We start from the raw sequence: 13739 nt of genomic DNA, 5'->3' as shown, positions 1-13739 counted from the left end.
CATATCACACACACACACACACACACACACACACACACACACACACACACACACACACACACACACACACACACACACACAGGGCCATTTGAAGAAATTTGGGGGCCCCAAGCAAAATGGACATAGAGACAGTGCAAATACTATTGTTGCATATACTGTCCATAAAATTTGAAAACATTTGCAAAAAACACCACTGTATCATTAAAAAAAAATTGTAAACCTTTAACCATTTTTAAAACATCTATAAACATTACATAGATAGACAGACCAGATATTCCTAACACTTTGGGAATACTTAAGGGTTACTAGTTGGTTTGTAAACTGTCTATAAACATTATCTAGATGGTTATTATAAAGTTGCAACAGATGACTATAATACCTTGATAAATAGTTAATAAACAGTACCAGTAAAACATGTGGGTTGTCCTGATACTGTACTTCAAAATGTAACAGTGTAAAAATTGCCACAGAATAAAGTAATTGTTCAAGATCCATTGGTAACTTATAAAAATAATGTCATATTTGCAAACTGTCACTACCGTATATATCCCGACACTAGCACACTAAGATAAGCTATGAAAAAAATAATGTTCCTCTGCCTCTTTCTGGTTAAATAATGTTTATAATAATTGTTAATATAGCATGCTATATTAACTATTCCAGGTTATTTATGCATAGCATAAATAATAGCATAAATAATAGTTAGTATAGCATGCTATGCCACTTTCATCAAAACATATTACAAAGCTATAGCAATCTCATGTCATTCCGTCTGTTCGAAAAAAAAAAGTTGCACTAACTGTTCGTTACAAGCAGCATTTGCCGTCAGGCAGGTAACGATAGCTAAGATAAACATATTTTTGCTAGCCTACCTGCTGCAAACTTACACCATTTTTGTACAAGACAAGTAGAGCTATTTTATCCAGTGTAATTTATCACATACCACTATCTTGTTTTTTTCTTATCCTCCTCTTCCTTTCTCTATTTTCTTTTCTGGCTTCCTGAAGCATAAAATTCCGCTTAAAATCCGAGGTTGTTTTGTATTTTGCCGCAGCAGAGATCGTGTGGTTGGCTGGCTGCTGTCAGCGACTTCTGAGAGGGGGCCTTTTAAGGGGGATTCCGATAACAGTGTCATTGCACTTTACTGCATTGACTATCAATGGGGCGCTCACACAGTTTGTCGTTTCATTTTATTCTTAACCTGTCGCTGTCTTGGGGCCCCAGGCCAGCTCGGGGCCCCAAGCAATTGCTTGGTTTGCCTGCCTTGTCGCGACGGGCCTGGTGTGTGTGTGTGTGTGTGTGTGTGTGTGTGTGTGTGTGTGTGTCCCTTGATTAGCTGACATGAGACGCATCCACACAGACAGGACACTGACACACACACACACACACACACACACACACACACAGACAGGACACTGACACACACACACACACACACACACACACACACACACACACACACACACACACACACACACAGACAGGACACTGGCATACAGCGCGCTCTCTTGTGTCTTGTCGCGCTTGGAAGCATTTACATGAATAGGAGCGTGATCATGTAACGCTAAGCAAAAATGGATATAAAAACGGACGCTGCGTTATTTGCGTTAAATATTTTTAATGCGTTAAGCTTCCGTTTCACGTTGACCGAGTTTGGTGGAGATTGAATAAATCACCTACGAGGAGAACGTAAAAACTCAGACCCTGAATTATACAAATATTCACGTTCAAACAAAAACTTTATGTGAAAAAAAGACACTTATAAACAGACACTTGTAGAAAATAATGTGAATTTTGTTTTAAAATAAATTTGAACTATGTCAGTAAATAATGAATTTAAAGACAAATGTGTCAAAAGTGATCTTTGCAAACACAGCACATGACCTTCTGTAAAGCACATGTATAGAAAACACACTCACACTCCTCTGTTTTAAAAAAGAGTTCTGTCTGAATGAGTACATGAAATCACGGCTGTCAGGTGATAAGAATTATAACTCAAATGTCATTTAGAAAATTAGTCCTGTATTATTAGTGATATAGTGTCATAGTTCATGTCCACATTAACCACTACGTTGTAATACCAGTGTAATACCCATGTCATCATACACATTTGTGTCCTCATAAATCACATAAGCACAGAGAGAGAGAGAGAGGGAGTTTCAAAAATAATACAACACTGCCCCCTTTTGGTGATAGAGGGGAGGGCACACACAGCCAAAAACATTATTAAACTTTGACATGTTACCATGGCAACATTATTTGAAATATCCAATATTCGTTCGCATTTTAGCATCTTCCGTATCTTTGTTTCATGTTGACCGAGTTTGGTGGAGATTGAATAAATCGCCTACGAGGAGAACGTAAAAACTCAGACCCTGAATTACATAAATATTCACCTTAAAACCAAAATATCTGACTTCCTGTTGGTCGGAGCTAATGACTGTAAATTAGAAAGTTGTCCGGCTCGATGAGGTCAATATATATACTGAGTTTGGTGATTGTAGATGAAACGAAGCCCTTCACTTTTGTCAAAAGGTGGCGCTAGAGAGCCCCTCATCCCCGCCCGTTTCTGAGGCTTTGCCCATGTGTACTGACTGACATCTCTGATGTGTGTGTTGAGTTTCAAGCAGTTTCAAGCAATTTCAAGCATGCTAAGAGCCTCAGAACAGCCAAAAGATTATTAAACTTTGACACGTTGCCATGGCAACAGTATTTGAAATTTCAGGAATCCATTTCATACGTCTCTATCTGTCATGTTTTCACATTATACTGATGAAGTTTGAAATAAATCTGGTGAAAATAAGATGGTGATTCAAAGCATTTTTGAAAGTGACACACTTCCTGCTGCCAGTTGGTGGCGCTATAACTTTGACTCACAAAAGTCATATCCATGTGATCGGCTTCTTATAACAAACACACAGCTGAAGTTTCATCCAAACCAGTCAATGTTTGCACAAGTTATAACACACTTCCTGTTTCCCTTTTCTCGCCATAAATTCGTTGCATCGCCACGGCCAGACTTTTCGAGATATCAAAAATCCGCTCGCAATTTAGCATCCTGGATATGTTCACGTAATGCTGACCGAGTTTGGCAATGATCGAAACAATGGCCTCGGAGGAGTATATTAAATTCCAGAGCATGCGTTTTCCGAACAACCCATAATAGCTCACTTCCTGTTGGGCTGACACATAACTATGAGCACGAAAGTTGTTCGGCCCGATGAGATCTAAATGTGTACCAAGTTTCATACATGTACGTGCAAGTGTGTTTGATATATGGACCAAGTTTTCAGACCCCACTTTAGGGGGCGCTGTCGAGCCCCCCTGCCACGCCCGGGTACCAGCTTCAGCCCGGCTCTGATGGCCGCGCATTCCGACGCCTGTGCGAAGTTTCAAGAGTTTTCGAGCATGTTAAGTGCCCCAAAAGTACCCGAGAAGTCGAAAAAAACAAAAAAAAATTAAAGCTGCGAGCAGCGATGACGGGCCCAAGCCGGTGGCACCGCCACCCCGGTGGCATCAGTTTAACTGTGCACGGCAGGCAATAGGCATTTAAAATGGGAAAACATAAAAGGACTATGTCAAAGTCATCTGAATTCACCACATTAACTGCAGCAGTTGGTGCTGCTATGACCACAAACCACAACAGCCACATCTATGAGATCAATTAAATTTATATGAATTTCATGTCAGATTATGTCAAAGGTCAAATTGGAATGAGTTCAGAATACCATTCGAATGCTGATGTTGTTTTATTCTAACACTTCTCTTCATGTGTTTTTGAGCTACCTTAGCTACCATTTGTGCACCAATCTTATGCACCATAAAACATGCTTTAATTTCAATATGGGTGGTCCATAAAAAATTTTTAATAAAAAATGTATAAATGGAGCCAAATCACAGAAACTGCAAAGATGATTTTAATATCAGTGTCAGGTAAGAGTAAGATGCGTGTCTACATTTTATGGAAGTTTATTATAAATAGCCACTTTTATAAAATCATGTGAAATTTATGTTTTAATACATTTATATTATATCAGTAAATAATTAATTTAAAGACATGTGCATCATACGTGATCTTGGCAAACACATCACATGACGTTTTTATTTCAAGTGATAGTTATTTGTGATAGCCTATATGAAAGGGTTAAATTATGATCAAGAGAGAAAGTCACACACACACACACACACACACACACACACACACACACACACACACACACACACACACACACACACACACACACACACACACACACACACAATGATAGAGTGAGAGTGAGGGGGAGGGGAAGGACTGAGAGAAAGGCACACACACAAACTCACAGGGTGAGAGAGAGACCCCCCCCCCTCCCCACACACACACACACAGATAGAGAGGGGGAAGGGGAAAGACAGGCAGATGGCATTCCATAGACTTAATGGTTTGTATACTGTACAAACTGTACATTCTATCCCCCTACACTACCCCTAAGCCTACATATCGCACACACACACACACACACACCATAGCTGTCAACCCTCCCGTTTTTTCCGGGTTTCTCACGTATTTTAGCTCTTTTCCCGCTGTCTTCCCGTTTTAGTATTTTCCCGTAAAATATCCCGTATTTTTACGTTCTGATTGTGTTAACTCAGAACACGCAACTATCTGGTTTAGTGCCAGAAGACGCGAATGAGAAGTCGCGCGCACTGTGAGAAAATTTTCCGTGCACTCATCCGAGAGCGCGCACACGTCTCTCAGCGCGCAAATATTGAGAATGAGGAGATACGTCATGGTCGTGGGCGGAGTCTGGCCCGTACACCATTCCGGGATCCGACGCTATCGGTTGCCAGGGGTAACATTGTAAGAGCGAAACAGAGATCAGAGCAGGAAAGACGGCTCGAGGAATTATCATCGCGGCGTTTAAGCGGAGAAATTACGAGAAAACTTGAAATGGAGAAGAAGAGGTCTCGTACAGGGAGAAACTTACTACCAGCGCCAAGCTGAGGTATTTAGAGAAGCTGATATCAAAAACGTTGACCCATACGAGCTGCCACGGCAGAACTCTTTACCACCTTGCACTGAAATGTTTCTATAAATATATTTCCTGTGCATTCTGAATAATAAATATATCTCCCCACTATCCTGCAGCAGTCCAGTGCTCGTCATCCTTAGCAGTGTTTTTCTCTTACTGATCATATTTTGTACCTGTTGAGTTTATATTTTTAAATTAATTTGACTAAAAATTTAAATGATCGTTTGTGTGCGCTGGTGCTTTTATTCCAGCCTTCTTGAGTAGAATGAATGCTCGGTACGTGCTTTAAATGGATGTAATGTTAACCATGTTAAATATTGAATTAATCTTAAACAGTGATGCACAGTAGAGGAAAATGACAGTCAACTAGGCCTACCTTGAATATTAATTAAGCGTTTTGGGCATAAACATGTTTATAGCATACAGTAAAATGACCGACAATGAAAAATGACAGAATAGTGATCAACATGTTTAATACAAATAAATAAAGGTTCGTATTGATCAAGTGTCTCACACTTCAGCATCGCGCTCACTAGTTAAGACCATGACTGACACCCTGTGGTGAAATAATGGCGTACGTTTACCAGCCGCTGCTTTCTCAGATCGGCTTGGGTGGATTAAAACTTAATGTTCAGTTGAGTTTGGAAAACTATGTACATAGTAATCATCAGAATATCTCTTCTCCAGTCTCTGTCCGAATTCATTACCTGGCGGGCAGACCCCCAAAATGGCGGAAGGGGGGCGGGGCGCTGTGTCGTGACGACATCTCCTCATTCTCAATTGAGTTCTCTTTCAAGTCTTGCTCTTGAATGGACAAACTCACGCAAAAAGTATGTCAACATATTGATGAGTATTCTAGCAGACATAGTCTGTATATGGCTTAAGTAAGCTTTATACAGTCCAGAAAAGACGACGCATATCCGAGGTCTTAAAGGGGCAGTAGCCTTTACTGCTGTCTGTTTAATGTCAAACAAAAGACAAGGGCATCACTCACTGCTCTTGATTGAATAACTTTTGTAAGTTTAATAGGATTAATCTTTAATTTATACAGTCATATATGCAATGTTATTTTACATTTGATCAATTTCTGTAGGCCTACCTGAAAACTAATGTTAGACGTACCTGAAAAACCTGAAAAGCATAGTTTATTTTATTAGTATCTTTGCTCAATAGTATTTATTTGTGCTGCTGCTTGTATTTAAATGATTTGTTCTTATTATTTTCTTTTGTTTTATTTGACAGTAGTCCTTTTTTCCCTGAACATAGCAAATACTGAACCGTACCGAAACGGTGAACCTTAAACCGTGATACAAACCGAACCGTGAGCAATCTGTACCGTTACACCCCTAGCGTAACGTATGATAAAATGACTGAAAAAAGGTTGGGAAACACTGGCTTAGGCTACTATCGAAGAAGAAGAAGACAGTTGCAGCCGCGCGGTTGGGAGGAAGAGGGAAAAAGTAGCGGGAAGTAAACTTCAAGGAGAGTATAGTAATAATAAATGATAATAAATGGAATAAATAAATAATAAATGAAAATAATAAATGTTATATTTACCCATGGCCTTCCCTGTTATACAGAAATGTAATAGTTATCAAACCTTCCTTAACTGTATAAATAATAAATGAAATATAGATGAATCATCATTAAAGCTACAATTTTCTCTGTTCCCGTTGTTCTTTGATGAACATTAATGACAGGCTGACTCCACAAAATGACTCTAATTTGCCTCTTTGAAAAATAATTCTCTAATTTAACCTTATTACTATACTAATTGTAATATAAATAATACAAATATTAGAAGAAAAATATTTTAAGTGGTCATTATTGACAATAAATATTGCACAACTAGTATTTAGTACCAAAAGATCTCCTCAAAATATTCAATAAATATTATTGAACTAAAATATAGAACATTTATTTAATTGAAAAATAGTTAAGGTGTATGGTCACATTTGACCATCAATTAGTATGAGTATGACCAATTAGTATGGAATACCTGAAGGCTAAGTACAATAAAAAACATTAACATTAATGTTAACATTGTTGCATTACTCTCCATTATAAAACGATCCTGTATGGTTGATGTAATAATCAATGCACACTATGCTGTACTGTTTACCAAAACTTGCTGCAAACCCCTGTAAAGTGGAGCTGTTGTGTATCAAGCCATTCAAATGTATTGACACAGCGCTAGAAGTATTGAGATTTCTGTGAAGCACGACTGCGCGCGCCGCCGGGAGATGATAGAGCATGTCGCAACTCCGTATGGTTTTTCAACACTCTGGCTTTAACTGTTATGCCATATTAGCGCCAAAACGCTATTTATTGTTTGAATTTCGCATTAAAACTTTAAAAAATGTAAAAGCTTAGACATTGTTTAATATCAAAAGCAGGTTTGGCAATTTGGCGTGAGATTAAGTTGGGCAGCGTGAGAGCGTGAGACAGAGTCTGAAAGCGTGAGTGTCACGCCAAATGCGTGAGAGTTGGCAACCCTAGGCAAAAGAGAACTCGATGTGAGCAGGAAACTGACGCGAGTCTATCTATGCATCGAGTGTGTGTGTGTGTGTGTGTGTGTGTGTGTGTGTCAGTGTCCCTTGAATAGCTGACATGAGACGCATCTACAGAGATAGGACACTGACACACACACATACACATACACACACACACAGACAGGACACACACACACACACAGACAGGACACTAACACACACACAGACAGGACACTGGCATACAGCGCGCTCTCTTGTGTCTTGTCGCGCTTGGAAGCATGTACATGAATAGGAGCGTGATCATGTAACGCTAAGCAAAAATGGATATAAAAACGGACGCTGTGTTATTTGCGTTAAATATTTTTAATGCGTTAAGCTTCCGTTTCACGTTGACCGAGTTTGGTGGAGATTGAATAAATCACCTACGAGGAGAACGTAAAAACTCAGACCCTGAATTATACAAATATTCACGTTCAAACAAAAACTTTCTGTGAAAAAAAGACACTTATAAACAGACACTTGTAGAAAATAATGTGAATTTTTTTTTTAAATAAATTTGAACTATGTCAGTAAATAATGAATTTAAAGACAAATGTGTCAAAAGTGATCTTTGCAAACACAGCACATGACCTTCTGTAAAGCACATGTATAGAAAACACACTCACACTCCTCTGTTTTAAAAAAAGAGTTCTGTCTGAATGAGTACATGAAATCACGGCTGTCAGATGATAAGAATTGCAACTCAAATGTGATTTAGAAAATGAGTTCTGTAGTGATATAGTGTCATAGTTCATGTCCACATTAACCACTACGTTGTAATACCAATAGCCATGTCATCATACACATTTGTGTCCTCATAAATCACATAAGCAAGCACAGAGAGAGAGAGAGAGAGAGAAAGGGAGTTTCAAAAATAATACAACACTGCCCCCTTTTGGTGATAGAGGGGAGGGCATACAAACAGTCAAAACATTATTAAACTTTGACATGTTGCCATGGCAGCATTATTTGAAATATCAGGAATTCATTCATATGTCTCTATCTGTCATGTTTTCACATTATACTGATGAAGTTTGAAGTCAATCGTGTGAAAATAAGATGGTGATTCAAAGCATTTTTGAAAGTGACACACTTCCTGCTGCCAGTTGGTGGCGCAATAACTTTGACTCACAAAAGTCATATCCATGTGATCGGCCTCTTACAACGAACACACAGCTGAAGTTTCATCCAAATCAGTCAATGTTTGCTGACGTTATAACACACTTCCTGTTTCCCTTTTCTCGCCATAAATTCGTTGCTTCGCCACGGCCAAACCATTTGAGATATCAAAAATCCGCTCGCAATTTAGCATCCTGGATATGTTCACTTGATGCTGACCGAGTTTGGCAATGATCGAAACAATGGCCTCGGAGGAGTATATTAAATTCCAGAGCATGGGTTTTCCGAACAACCGATTATAGCTCACTTCCTGTTGGGCTGACGCATAACTATGAGCACGAAAGTTGTTTGGCCCGATGAGATCTATATGTGTACCGAGTTTCATACATGTACGTGCAAGTGTGTTTGATATATGGACCAAGTTTTCAGACCCCACTTTAGGGGGCGCTGTCGAGCCCCCCTGCCACGCCCGGGTACCAGCTTCAGCCCGGCTCTGATGGCCGCGCATTCCGATGCCTGTGCGAAGTTTCAAGAGTTTTCGAGCATGTTAAGTGCCCCAAAAGTACCCGAGAAGTCGAAAAAAAAAATAAAAAAAAAAAAAAAAAAAAAAACAAAGAATAATCTGAGGAAGAACAATAGGGCTCTGCGCCCTTTCAGGGCTTGGGCCCTAAAAAAACAAAAAAAAAAACAAAGAATAATCTGAGGAAGAACAATAGGGCTCTGCGCCCTTTCAGGGCTTGGGCCCTAATTATCTTAACACTCTGTTCTCTAAAATATACCTCAACTGAAATTGATTCATATTCCACACCAACTTCTAAAATCCTATATGTAATTTCATTTTTAATAAATATAGCCACCCCTCCACCATTTCCTTTCGGTCTATCCCTTCTAATACTTATATATCCTTGAATCACAAAATCTAAATTAGTTTTCAACCAAGTCTCTTGTATGCATATAACATGAGGCTTATAATCCATATCTTCTATTACTTTCTTAAACTCTTGTCCATTTGCGATTAAACTCCTTGCATTCCACTGTAAAATTAATAAAAACATTAAGAGCCTCCACATGTTGCCTGAGAATCTATTACTTGACCCTTAAGTTTTTCTTTAACTTGTTCCAAAGTAACATCGACAAACTGTAGATGTTTCTCAGCTGCCTTGATTATGATTTTAATTCTTTCAGTTTGGCTTTCAGTTTGTGCAGCGCAAAAAAAGTAATAGAGAAAGAAAGCTAAGAAAGTAATGAAGTCAGCTTTCCCAACTTTTAAAACTTCTTCACTTATTCTGGATTGCATTGATGGTACATTTTTTGGATTTATTTGGACTGATTGTACATTTTCTTGACCAACTTCCGTCTGTTTCACCTTTTTAACTGCCTCAGCATATGTTATTCCCTCTTGCATCCTGGCGTTCTGAATTTTTACAGCATTCTTATGGACCACACATCCCCCATATAGCCAGCACTGTGTTCACCTCCACAGTTACAGCATTTTAGCTGTGTCCCTTGCTCACACTTCCCATATTCATGATTACCACTACATCTAGCACATCGTTGCTTTCCCTTACAGACTGCAGCGACATGCCCATATGTTTGACATTTAAAACATCTGATTGGAGGTGGTACATATGTTCTTACTACATAACTGACATATCCAATGGGCACTCTCTCTAGTATTCTTTCCTCATCAAACTGAAGCATTACAGAAAGACTATCTACTTTCTCTTTGTTGCGTACACATTTAAGTCTTTTCGCTTCAATCACTTTAGCCCCCGATATGTTGCTCTTTACTGTATCAGTGGAAACCTCGATTGGTATTCCATAGATCACTCCCCTTACCCAAACTCTCTTACTTGGTATTATACATGTCACTGTCTGACCAACCATTGATTTTATACCCTGTGCCACTTTCTGCTGTTTTTCATCTTTACAGAAAATTAGAAGATTTCCATTTCTCAAAGTCTTGGCACTCACTGTACCTAGTGCTTTTTTTAAAGGGGTGGTAAACCACGTTTTTTCTTTTCTAACTTTAGCTAGTGTGTAATGTTGCTGTTTGAGCATAAACAACATCTGCAAAGTTACAATGTTCAAAGTTTAAAGCAAAGGGAGATATTTGCTTTTAAGGCGAGACACTACAGGTGAATAGGGAATTTTTTTTAATTACAAGATATCACTGTGAAACTTCTCCAGTATATTACTGGCATAAACATAAGAAAAAAATGTATTACACGTTTTGTGTAAATTAATGTTTTAATATGCAAATGAGGCCTTATATACTTAAATATACGCTCATTTGCATACTTTTCCAAAAACAAAATCTGGAAAATGGAAAGGACCATGTTTAAAATTCTTGGTTCTATTTGTTGACATGTTAGATGAGAGGGCTTTTACAGAGGGGATTCTGGATATCTTATTTTGTGCTTTAGTAAATTAGAGAATACTGACAATAGCCTTAAAAAAAATCAATTTTCGCCATGTTTTTTGGAGTTAAAGGACCTATAACTCAGGATAGGAATGATATATCAACAAATCCCTCTGTAAAAGCCTTCAGAATATAGTTCAGTATAAGACTGCAAAAGTTGGTGCTTGTAGGTGCTACCGAAGTGGATATATCTGACTCTGAGTGTGAGAAAAAACTCATTTTGAGAAAACGGCCTTTAAAGTTTTATACTGTATAACTGCATACATTTCTATAAAACCCCCAACCTACAAACAAAATATATATTCAGTTAATTAATATCAGTAGTGTATAATATTTAAAACACGTGGAAATTGATAAATGAATAAATTATTAATAGCAATAGCTATTAGAGAACTACCTTAAGAGAACTACCTTAACAAACGCCAGTCACAAAAACTGCAGACGAACTGTCCCTGTTTGTTGTATTGGTCCATCTATAACTATTTGAATCTAATTCTGACGGGGTTTCGTCGTCTAATCTGTTGTTGTTTACTTTCTTTTTACTAGCTCTTGCTACTTGGTCTTCTCTGTGAGCGTTTATGAGCCGATTTCAGCGTTGTCTGCACTTTCTCTCAGGTGGAGAATACACAAGCAATCTGCAGCGCGTGAGAAATTCACATCGACCAATCAGATGTGGTTTTTGGCTGCAAACTTTCGCGGTTGGTTAGTTCTACAAAGGAAATGTCCATATTTGGATTAGCCAGCGCTGTGTGTGAGACTGATGTGGCGTTCACACCGGACGCGATTCGCGCGAATAATTTGCGCTAATCGCGCGAAGGTAGACGCGTGTACATTTTGAGTTTACTGGCGCGAATCGCGCGTGACATTCACTGCACAACAGATGCGAATTCGCGTCATGGGCGGGGCTTCCGCCAGCAGCTCGTCTCGTTGAGAAATGGCTACATGAGCTGTGTTTACATGTCTTTTTTTTTGTTCATATCTACTGTTAATGTGTGACAAAACGTAGTTTTAAGACTTTTTCAGTCGATAATGTAGTTGTTTAAAGCTCAAATCTGTGGTTTATTTACATAAACAGTGCCTATTTGAACATTTTATCTGCCGTTGTCGGAGCTGTGAGCTCCAGCGGACAGCGGCGCTCAGCGCACGTGAAAGCCGGCGAGGGCAACCTTTCCTCAGCCAGTCCTTCTGCCGTCTACCGCTGGCTCTGATGTCTCTGTGGTGTGTCTCGAGCTATAATTCGTCTTGTAACGGCCGATCTTTGGTCTCATGGATCTATAATTTGTTCCCTGGCAAATCGTTTAGGCTGAGGGCAAAGATAAGTTTCATTACTTTATATTTTTAGGCTATAACTGTACGTTGCAGTTGTAACGTTAGCAGACTAGCACTGACTTTGAATGTTTGACTGCATTGTTTGCTTTTTCAGTGTAGCTTGTTATACATTACTTATACTTTTGTATTATTGATCATACAGAAACTTGCATTTAACAAAAAGAGACTGGGTTGTGTTTCATGTCATTTAATGTTATCACAGTGATAATCATATTGTCTGAAACAGATATTAATATACAGATTTTCTCCTCATTGTTGTCACTACTAGAGCAAGCTTCTGATTGGTTAACGCGGCACGAAATATCCGCCAAAGTTCAGATTTTGCGATTCGCGCGAATCGCGCGTTCAAAACGCTCAAGTCGCGTCCTTCTCGCCGCCTCAATCGCGCGAATCGCGCCGCAGAATGCCATTTTGCGTCTCTGCATTGACTTAACATGTAAATCACTCGCGCGAATCGCGTCCGGTGTGAACGCACCATGAGAGCTTTATAATGATACCAAGCATGACATGTTTCTGTGAATGGAGACGGCACGAGAGATCGCGCTAGAATAACGTTTGATGATTTCGGGTAGAAATCTACAGGCGCACGGTGACAAAATATAATGAAATAACCACCTTAATGTGTAATGTTGACTTTTTTTTTATTTTGACATGAAAGCTTACATGTTAAGGGAGCAAACTGGCCCAAAATCTCAAAATTGACCACTGCATGAAAAAACGATGTTTTCACCTGCCGTGTCTCGCCTTAAAGAAATCAATTTCTAAGGACTACAGCAAACGGCCGCTAGGGACTACTACACATACCTCCACGGTTGCTGACATCACCAACCCCAATATTTACATAAACCCCTCCTCCGAGAATATGAAATAATCACATCACTTTGACAGTGCGATGCCGCAACAGACCGCACGTACGGGTTTACGTCACCCACACCTGACGCAGAGTTGGTGCTGCCATTATTGCCAAATGAAACTTCTACCTTTCTGCGCTGCTTCTGGGCGGCACTTTTCTTCCCTTTTCTTGGCATTATGACGCTGGATTATGAAAGCAACTGGTAATCGTTTGTGAAACACCAAATAAAAACACTCAACGAATGACAGTTCTTATTGTTAATGCGTGTATTACAATATCAGTTTGCTATCACAATGAATCACCCAAGAAACAATAATATAAATACCAAAGTAGGCTATTTACCTAAAATAATACACAAAATATTTAATTGATATATGACAATGTGGTTTGATCTATTATTCAATATATTGCAGTTACAGTTAATTAACTGTAAGGTTATAAATATAAATATGCTATACTAGACAACATAAACT

The sequence above is a fragment of the Gobio gobio genome (assembly GCF_949357685.1).
Source record: "Gobio gobio genome assembly, chromosome: 1".
Lineage (NCBI taxonomy): Eukaryota > Metazoa > Chordata > Actinopteri > Cypriniformes > Gobionidae > Gobio > Gobio gobio.
Note: the sequence above shows the minus strand (reverse complement) of the source record.